Genomic DNA, 10,207 nt, shown 5'->3' on the forward strand with positions numbered 1-10,207 from the left:
CTAGATAACCATCTCACTTCAGTGTTAAAAAGCAAACATTCGTACTTAGCTTCCACAGAAATGCAAACTTTTTTTAAAAATGCCTGTTGTAAAGGTCTGGATTTGATGAAATTTACCATATTTACAACTTGGTCTAGTACAGGTTTTAGTGCTGCGGTACTGTTTTCAAAACTATACATTCCCTGTGTAAAAAAAACAGTGCGTAGATATAATATTAGAGTTTCTTGTCTTTGCGAGGGTAAAAAATCCTTTAAATGAGCCTACCATTGACGGAGCACCATCCATACAAATCCTCCATGATATTTTAAATTGTTCTAAATATGAAGAAATAGTATCAAAAACATCTTGTCATGTCGTACGCTCGGTGAGTTCTTTGCAGCATTGATTAATTCACTATTTTGTTTTCATTTATGAAACGGAAACCTGTCAGGCCAACGGAAAATGCGTGCGATCGATTCGGCAACATCGAAATCACATTAGATCTTTCATCGGCTTTCATAATTTCACGAAGGACTTTTTCGGTTTTCACTATTTCGCGGATTTTTCTGCTATTATCATTATTTTCGCGGTGCACTTGCAACAAGCCAGCGGTGCACCGGTTAAGAACCACTGGTCTAGAGCTACAATATTTATGCCGAATTCCACCGGAAAAATGTTTTTTTAATTTACACCACCACCGACTGTGGTGGGCATGACCCCACATCATGAATCGGGCCCTTAGGCCAGGATGTTTGGCGGGCCCCCTTACCTATCACCAGGGTTAAGGGCAATGTGATGTTCTACAGTAGTGTTCCGAAATGGTATTCCGTATATCTATCTATCTATATTTTTAAATAATCCCCTTGAATTATTGATTTGTCGGACCTCATATCATATTATCGATCGTTATCACACTATCAACCACTGGTCGCGACCCCGTCTTCATGTAGTTACGTATATTATATTTTCATCATACTACATTTTTTTTATATTAATTTGGATGAAGTAGTATAGCGACATATGCGATTTTTTTATAATATAAAAATTTCTGGTGTGTGCTTATCTCACAATTGGACGAGCCGCCCCGCCGGACCCTCTTAAGCCCAGGCCCCTAGGCTGTAGCCCTGTCAGCCCATGGTGGCTATGTCAACCATGGGCCATGGTGGTGGGTGTAGTCGTTCTTTTCGCCGAATTTTTATCGTCGATTTTGGATTTTTTAATAGTGAAGTTCCAAAATATTAATTGAAAATGGAAAAAAAAGTATTATTGCATTTAACTTGTCCACAGACCTACCCAACAGAACACAGCCTAATTTCTCGTTTATCGGACTTTTGTCTATAGCATTTGGTGTACACCACTACGGAATTCGGGTGGACACCGAGAATTTTTTGACATTTGCATTAGAGGTCTCTAAAAAAACCCGACATTAGTGTTTCGAAATTTTTGTGTTAGAAATTAAAATCTAAGAAATTTTTCTAAAGAGGGTGCTGGTAAATTTGAAATAATTTTTTGCCGTATTTTTATTTGTCTAAGGTATTGGCTTTCAATTTCAATGTTTTTGGGGGGTGCTAGGCCCCCCCCCTGGGTGCGCAACTGCTATGTGAGGAAATCACTCCGGGAAAACGTCATAGTACAATTTTTGCGTATATCGCGAGCTGAAGCCGCGTTGACACGATCCAAGTATGATCCAAGTTGACTTGGACCGAGCACACTCGTACGAGACATCTTCGTGGTTGGATTGGATGGATGGGTTGGGTGAGTAGAACGCGGTCCTAGAAGCTTGGATAGGAATAATTAGTATGAAGCTGTCTCGTACGAGTGCGCTTGGATGGCGCTCGGGCCGCTCGGCACAAATGTACTTGGATCGTACTTAGATCGTGGCAACGCGGCTTTACCGCGAGCCCAGTCTGTTTGCTTTTAATTCTTAAATTTGTCAACTTGATAGCATAATATAAGGTCACTTTATTTGTCTTATCGTAATCAATAACAGTCTGTTTCTGGCCTTTCATGCGGAAAAAATAAAATAGTGTGAGAAATTAATTTTATCGCATTCATTAGTAAAGTTAGCAACAGTAAAATAAAAACAATCATAATATATATTTTTAAATCATTAGCTTACTGTCTGTCAGTGTGTGAAAACGTTAACCTTATACGGCATGCTATTTATTTTATAAGAACTATTTTAAATACTTTTTGAACAACAACAAAAAACAATTTAACTACTTAATATCCCATTTAAAGTGGCACAATGTATAAATATTTTTGTTTAGTTTGGCTTGGTGTCATAGTTTCAGTTGAATGTAAGTATGTTATGCATGACATAAATAAAATAATAAATAATAATTATTATATTTAGTGCTATATGTATTTTAGTCTTGGCGCGATAAAATTAATTTGGGCTTTAAATTAATTAATTAATCGTTAAGTATAATATATAGTAGGTATGTGTAAATAGCAAGTATTTTATTAAAATAGTGCCAATTATTTAATATCAACAGCAAGTAAATATGATTATTGGTAAATATTAAAATAAACTATATGAAAGTATTTTAATCAGCATAGGAAATTATTTAAAAAGCTAATGGTAGGTTTCTGCAATAATAATTTATTTAGCAGCTTTCGTATCATGTTTAATTTAGTATGATAGTATTCGTCTTGACTGGCTCTTTAGAACAGGTGGTGCCTTATTATATATATTTATTGTTTTTTGTTTTTGTCTAATATCTCATCCCTTACGCCCATTTGGTTGGTGTTACCTCAGAATTATGTACGTAGTGTAAATTAACCATTTCACATATTTTTTCTTACGGTTTGACCACATACACTTATTTCAGTGTATTATAGGAATCCATGCGTGAGCTCAATTTTATGTACCTACGCCTGTTTGCAATAATTGCGATGGTGTTGAAGGTATTCAAACTACCTACAGCTTGTTATTTCTCTAAAGGTATTGCACTGCACACACAGCACAGCAAATCGTCGCAGGCTGCGGTGCTATAACGCGGTTACATGTAAAATTGTACGTATTGTCACCTCCAAAGGGAGCGAGGTAACTTTAGGTCCATCTTGATGATTGGCATGTATTTTCTGAAATTGACGTGCTGGGTACTTCGGCGACATAATATATACAACATCGGATATTGCAGAGAGAAGCGGTGTAATTTATTTTCAATAAAATATCAGTGTACAGGTTACAGCGTATTTGCTAGTAAACATTTATAATATTGTAGTGTTGTTTAACATGTCAATAAACAGCGACGAGAGATGGGGTGAGTCCGTCTCTCTCTCTTTACTTGCCGTCTGGGGTTCTTCACCCTTTTTTACTCTGACGGCAGGTCTTTACTTAACTGTCTGCAACCCAAATTTTCTCAAAATTTCGTCTGAGCTCAACAAATTATTTTTCGGACAATATTATTATTCTTACTTATCAGTATCACTAATTAAAAACTATAGATAAACCAAACCTGTTTTTCAATGTTAATAATATAATTTTTAATTAAATGCATTTTTTAAATCTATATCTTGTCGTCAATCCTGATCCTATCTATGCGAGTCAGCTTGGTTACAATTCCGGCCACTTTATGGTTTTGGAGTAGATTTTTCTAAGGGATAACTCTTTTATTGGTGTCATTATGCAATTCGCCGTATTGCTACTTTGCTCTACTTCTATACTACGTTAACTCTTATATTTTTTTCTGTTACAGCACAGGGTAACGTACAATCCTATCCATCACGTTTAACAGTTTTTTCTGGAGGAAATTTTTCTTTTGAACTAACATCAAGTAATTTCAACTTTGACGATATCTACATGTGTATTATATCGTCAGATCGATATGATTTTAGTACAGAAATACTTGTGAACTCTACATATAAAGTAAGTTATATTTTGAAATATTTTTTAAGCAAGTTTTATGAATGAATAATTAATGCTTTCTTTATTGATACTGCCAATTGGTCGAAATTACATAATATTTGATTGTGAAATGATTTGATATCGCTTATGCGGAATTCGCAAGTGAATATTTTTGTGGGCTGAAATAAAATTGTTACTAGCCAGCACATGAGATTTACGGTGACGGACAAAACAGAACATGCCAAACAGAACAGTGACAAAACAGAACATGACAAAACAGAACATGACAAAACAGAATAGTGGAAAAGCCAGGGGAAAAATGAAACATTAATTTTTGTGGAATCTATTTATTAATTAAATTTTAAACGAAATACATATAGTTATATATAATTATTTAATATTTAAAAAAATAATTTTAATTGAAATCATCAAGGCATAATATATACTTTCATTTTTAAATACCGTTATTTTGAAAATAATGCATTTTTTATATATATTGTATAATTTAATCACTGCATGTTGGCCATTCGGCGTAAATACCTCAATTTATCTGAAAGCCCACTGCAATAATCTCGATTGACATTTTGGCAATTATGCAGCTGCTAGATTTACCGTATGTTAACACCATTTACTGTAAAACCATTTAAATTATTAAATTAGGGAAAATACAAGATATGGAACGGATTATAAAATGCATTTATTTTATGGCGCTTTGGAAATATTTTGTATCCGCATGTAACTATGTATAATTGAATACAATTATCTTGTTTGTCCATTTAACGGAAACCCTGATAAGAATTAAATTATCCATCCCTTTTTAATCCTCACATCCTAATGTTGCTAATAGCTAGATTACAAAACATATTCAAATAGCTAAAATTCCGTTTTTTGTCTCTGCAGAAGTCTTAAACTGATTATTTCGTTGTACCTAGTCACCCAATCATTTTGAACATATTATATTGATTAAGATGAGAATATATCCTAAGCTTGCCAGCAACATCGAGTTAGGTTTATTTGAGGCTTTCTAGCGATTAGTAATGCAGAAATTAGGTACTTATATAATTTCATTTATTATGGTGGATTGAAAATCTGTGCTATTAGAAAACTATCAACATAATAGAGATAGGACAATTTCAATATTAAATATATATTTTTCCTGAAGAGTCATAGTTATATTTATCGTTGTTCTGTTTTGTCACTGTTCTGTTTTGTCATGTTCTGTTTTGTGATGTTCTGTTTTGTCGTGTTCTGTTTTGTCACTGTCCTGTTTTGTCATGGAACCGAGATTTACGCATAAGCAAAAACGGACCCATTTAATAAGGCATGGACAAAATGTGTTGCTAGAATTTCAACCACAACACGTAACCATGCAAGTATGGTTTAAGTGGTTTTGAACGGTAATTACGGTATCAATGACAGGTAGTTTACACAGAATGGTTTTGTATGTTCTCAGTTTTAATTATTGATCACTCTGATTGTTATAACACGTGCGCTTACGTGACGTGACGTTAATGTGTTCCTAGCATTAGTGACATTTAGTTACTGAATTAGGAGACATACAATAATAAATCATAAAATATAATTAGGAAGGAGAAATAAAAAACATTGTTATGTTTTATAAGAATCGATGGTTTTAAAATAAATATAAAAAACATAAAATTATGAATAAGTCAAAAATTTAATAAACATAACCATAAAGTAATCTAATATATAAAAATTAATATTTGTTTGTTTGTTTGTGTGTTTGTTTGTATTGTATGCACTGCCATACCGTTCATCCGATTGCAATAAAACTTTGTTAACTTATTGTTTGCACTTCCGTGAAGAGTATAGGCTATATCTTATATATAAAAATGAATGTCTGTCTGTCTGTATACCTGTTTGTCTGTCTGTCTTTCTGTCTGTCCCGTATGCGTTACCATACTATACTATTCATCCGATTGCGATGAAATTTTGGTAAGTGGTTGTATGCACACCCGCAAAGGTTTCTGAATTAGAAAAATTATCACCTTTTTCTTCTTCATCATTCTATTTTTTTATTCGTATGGTTCCTATACCATTCATCCGATTGCGACGAAACTTTCGTCAGTTATTGTACACACACCCGCAAAGGTTTCTAAATTAGAAGAACTATCTTCTTCTACTTCTTCTTCATTATATCTTCTTTTATTCGTATGGTTCCTGTACCATTCATCCGATTGCAATGAAACCTTCGTCAGTTGTTGTGGTAACACCCGCAAAGGTTTCTGAATAAAGACAACTATCTTCTTCCTCTTCTTCTTATTCTTCATCATTCTATCTTCTTTTATTTGTATGGTCCCTATACCATTGATCCAATTGCGATGAAACTTTCGTTAGTGGTTGTGCCAACACCTGCGAAGGTTTCTGAATTAGTACAACCATCGTCTTCTTCTTCATCATTATATCTTATGGTTCCTATATTTTATACATTATTCTTTATACTTTATACATTATTCGTATGGTTCCTATACCATTCATCCGATTGCGATGAAACCTTCGTCAGTTGTTGTGGTAACACCCGCAAAGGTTTTTGAATAAGTACAACCATCTTCTTCTTCTTCTTCATCATTCTATCTTCTTTTATTTGTATGGTCCCTATACCATTCATCCGATTGCGATGAAACTTTCGTTAGTGGTTGTGCCAACACCTGCCAAGGTTTCTGAATTAGTACTACCATCTTCTTCTTCTTCTTCATTATGTCTTCTTTTATTCGTATGGTTCCTACACTATTCATCCGATTGCGATGAAACCTTCGTCAGTTGTTGTGGTAACACCCGCAAAGGTTTCTGAATTAGTACATCCATATTCTTCTTTTATTTTATATTCTTCTATTCGTATGCATTTTTATTCCATTCATCCGATTGCAATAAAACTTTCGTCAATAATTGTGCCAGGTTTCTGAATTAGAATAACCATCTCCTTCTTCTTCTTTTCGCAATGAATGAAACTTTGGTGAGTTGTCGTGCGCATGCCCACAAAGATTTATGAATTAGAAAATCATCTTCTTCTTCTATTCGTATGCGTTCCTATAACATTCATACGATTGCGATGAAACTTTTGTCAGTTGTTGTGCACACACCTGCGAAGGTTTCTAAATTAGTATTATATAAAATACAACGTTCATTGTTTGTTTGTTCCATGCAATTTTGATTTTTTTTACTACATATTAATAACATTAATAACGTTTGCATATTTTGGATTCGATTTTAATTTAGTGGTCTTTTGTTTGACCTTTACTCCTATTAGAATTATTGGTACTGTTCGGTTAAAGCGGATACAGCGGAAAACACATTTTGAAAATGGCCGATAAACTGGATTATTTGTTAGTTTGGGTTAGTTTAGGTAAGGTTAGGTTAGGTTAGGTTAGGTTTGGTTAGGTTAACCTAACAAATAATCCAGTTTATCGGCTATTTTCAAAATGCGTTTTCCGCTGTATCCGCTTTAACCGAACAGTACCGAATTATTTTCATATTGCCATATTGTATAACACAGATATTTTAATATTAAAAAAAGAATTACCTCTTATTATTTTTTAAATATCTAAGATAAATATAACCACGAAGCGACCCTGTATGAAGCCGGGTACTTCAGCTAGTAAAAGATAAAAAATAAAAATCTTATAATAACAAATTTAACGTTTATTTTTATGAGTTATTCCAATAATATTTTTTCTCACTTTTTTCTGCAATCACCAATTCTTTCGCAAGTGAGTCCGTATTTAAAAAGTTCGCAAATTTTGCACACGATTCACTATTAAGTCGTATTTGCAATTCCGCCTTTACTAAGTCGATATTCATGTTACTTCCTTCTTGCTTTCGTCCACACACTGTTAGTGTGACTAAATATGTACTCTTTTAGGGTAAGCATTACTCGCAGGGATGGACAAAATGAAAGTCACAATTTTCATCAGTTCGACCGATTTTTCATGTTTTTTAAAATACTCTGCCCATCAACCCAAACCAAAAACTAATCGAAATTTTGTATATTCATAATTATAACGCATCGATGTCAATTATGATTTGTAATAATATATTTGGGAAAACGGGTAATTGCTCCCATGTCAATTGAAAACATTCTTTATTTCTTATTTTTACATACGTTGGAAGAACGTTCAACGGGTTTACACTATGTCAATTTTATGGATAAATGTATATATCATATTTTAGTAGGATTATTGATGAAAAAATGGTGCATACACTTGTCTATATAAATAATAAATAACTGAACTCTGCTGAAAAATATTTCAAATGTTAGCTGGAATTTAGTTCTGTATTCAGCTTACGAATTTATTTATTGTAGTGGTATATATATAGACCGGATTATGCAACATAAAAAGCTTGAAATATGCATGAAGATATGCATGAAAAGTGTCTAAAAGTGTCAAAATATTCAAGATTACATAATAAAAAGATACTAATTTTTAGTTTTTTCATTTCAAAATCAAATCGACGATAATTATTAATTAACAATTATTTAACATTTTGTTACTCTTGTAAACGTTAACAATGAGGTGCATACTGTTCCAAATGTTCGGTAGTAAGATTGTGTCTTCGATCACTCAAAAAAAAATTATAAGTGGAAAAGAACCGTTCCACATCCACTGTGGTAACTGGGCAGTAGTTGAATTTGGGTGCTATGTTAGCACTCATTATTTCTGGCAAAACTTCACCCGTCCCATTAATAAAACTATCAATTCGACTTAAAACTTCAAAGCCTGCGTTATTGTATCACAATGTTTTTAAACTGTTTTCTAAGTTTACACGGGAATACCTCTGGCAATGCAGAGTTCATTTGGTGGATTTTATTTATTAACTGAATAGGTTCAGTCAACGCCAAACCTTGAGTTTCAAGCTTTTTAATAATCGTAGGTATGTGGGAAAAATGAGTGCTAATCACAGCTAGGTTTTTTTTATACTACAATCGTTAAGTGCTTCCTTGGACTGACAAACTGCCATGGCTTCTGCAAGTATCGAAGTCATTTACTACACCTTTTATGGCCTCGAAATACAAAATATAGCGAAAATAATATGCATCATCACTAGATTTTTTTAGGTAAGATATTCTATAACCGGTGAGAATGGGCTAAATATGCAAATGCATATAAATATAATCCGGTCTCTAGTTATCACAGAACAGGTGACTTGTTATGTTCCCTGATTATTATTAATCATAGATAATAATATTTACGAAATGTATTTTTTCCTTGCATTCTAGCATTATATTTGTTATTTTAAAACATGTGCTAAAAACGAATATCGGTAGCAATATCAAAAAAATAGGTAACACAGAAACACCAAGTATTTTTGTTATTAGGTATGTTAATAAAAGTAGAAAACCGATTCTGATCCAATGAAGAAATTAATAATACAATAATCAATAATTCCACCAATTTATAAATATCGGGGAGGGGGCGGTATTTTCCGTATTCGTCTTATTTTTCTTCTTATTATATTAGTCACTGGTAAATTTGTATCTCTTCAATTCTTTTCTCATATTTAGGTTTTGTTATTTTCATAGGAACAACATCTTTCATCTCACGGAAACGACATTTTTCATATGGTGGGTAACAGGCGATGCCGATTTAGTGTGACGTCGGTTTCTAGTAGGAGCAATGGACCATGGATAATTTCGGCAAAAACCATTAACCAAGAATATAAGAGTTATTCATATATAAAAGTAGAATGTGAGTAGATACATAAAAATATTAATTAATTTTGTAATGTGGAATATAAAAAAAGACACATATTATGACTACACAATAAGCAGTGGTGTGCAGCTCATATATATGATGATGCGGAAGAGGGTCACCTCTGATATAATTAATTATTCCCTAAAATACTAATAAGATACCAAAAACTATTGGAAGTATATACTATTGAGTTATTAAGTGTGTTTTCACTGTACTCATTGTTAACAATTTGAGGTTTATGTTGTTAATGACAATAAATTGGCTTAATTATTCATCATGCATGTCATTCAAATTCTTTCTAACTGTTAATTATTATTGAAATATTATTTTTAAATTTAAGCAACTTAAAGTACCTAAATAGGGCTATAATAATATTCTCTGAAAAGCTAAATAAGTATAATTGCTTAATTTTTGAACAGAGAATTTCATTTAGATGGGTAATTAATTGTCCATAATAAGTTCAATAAAATAACTTTGCCCTACAAGATTTATTTGTAGAAATAATATCTAAGTAATATTGTTGTATTTTGTCATGATTATTATTAAACTACGTGAAATTAGTAATATATAAGAATATTGTGTTTTATATTAATTAATACAATGTATTTCATGGAATTGTAACATGGAAAAAATCATAAAGCTCTATGAAGTAATAAAATTAATT

At 32.5% G+C, this 10,207-nt stretch overlaps 1 long non-coding RNA gene across 2 annotated transcripts; it reads left to right on the forward strand.

Moving 5' to 3' along the window:
• Window positions 1-1,685: 1,685 nt before the first annotated feature.
• Window positions 1,686-9,885, forward strand: LOC147071105 (uncharacterized). 2 transcript variants are annotated; one of them, XR_015070793.1, is made up of 4 exons: window positions 1,686-2,279; window positions 2,927-2,998; window positions 3,684-3,853; window positions 9,372-9,885. It is a non-coding gene; the product is annotated as an uncharacterized LOC147071105 (long non-coding RNA). The 2 variants fall into 2 exon arrangements; XR_015070794.1 differs by lacking the exon at window positions 2,927-2,998 and having other exon boundaries at window positions 1,699-2,279.
• Window positions 9,886-10,207: the final 322 nt, after the last annotated feature.

Source organism: Rhyacophila brunnea, unplaced genomic scaffold, assembly GCF_057557595.1.
Source record: "Rhyacophila brunnea isolate RB1 unplaced genomic scaffold, BYU_Rbru_1.0 scaffold_20, whole genome shotgun sequence".
Lineage (NCBI taxonomy): Eukaryota > Metazoa > Arthropoda > Insecta > Trichoptera > Rhyacophilidae > Rhyacophila > Rhyacophila brunnea.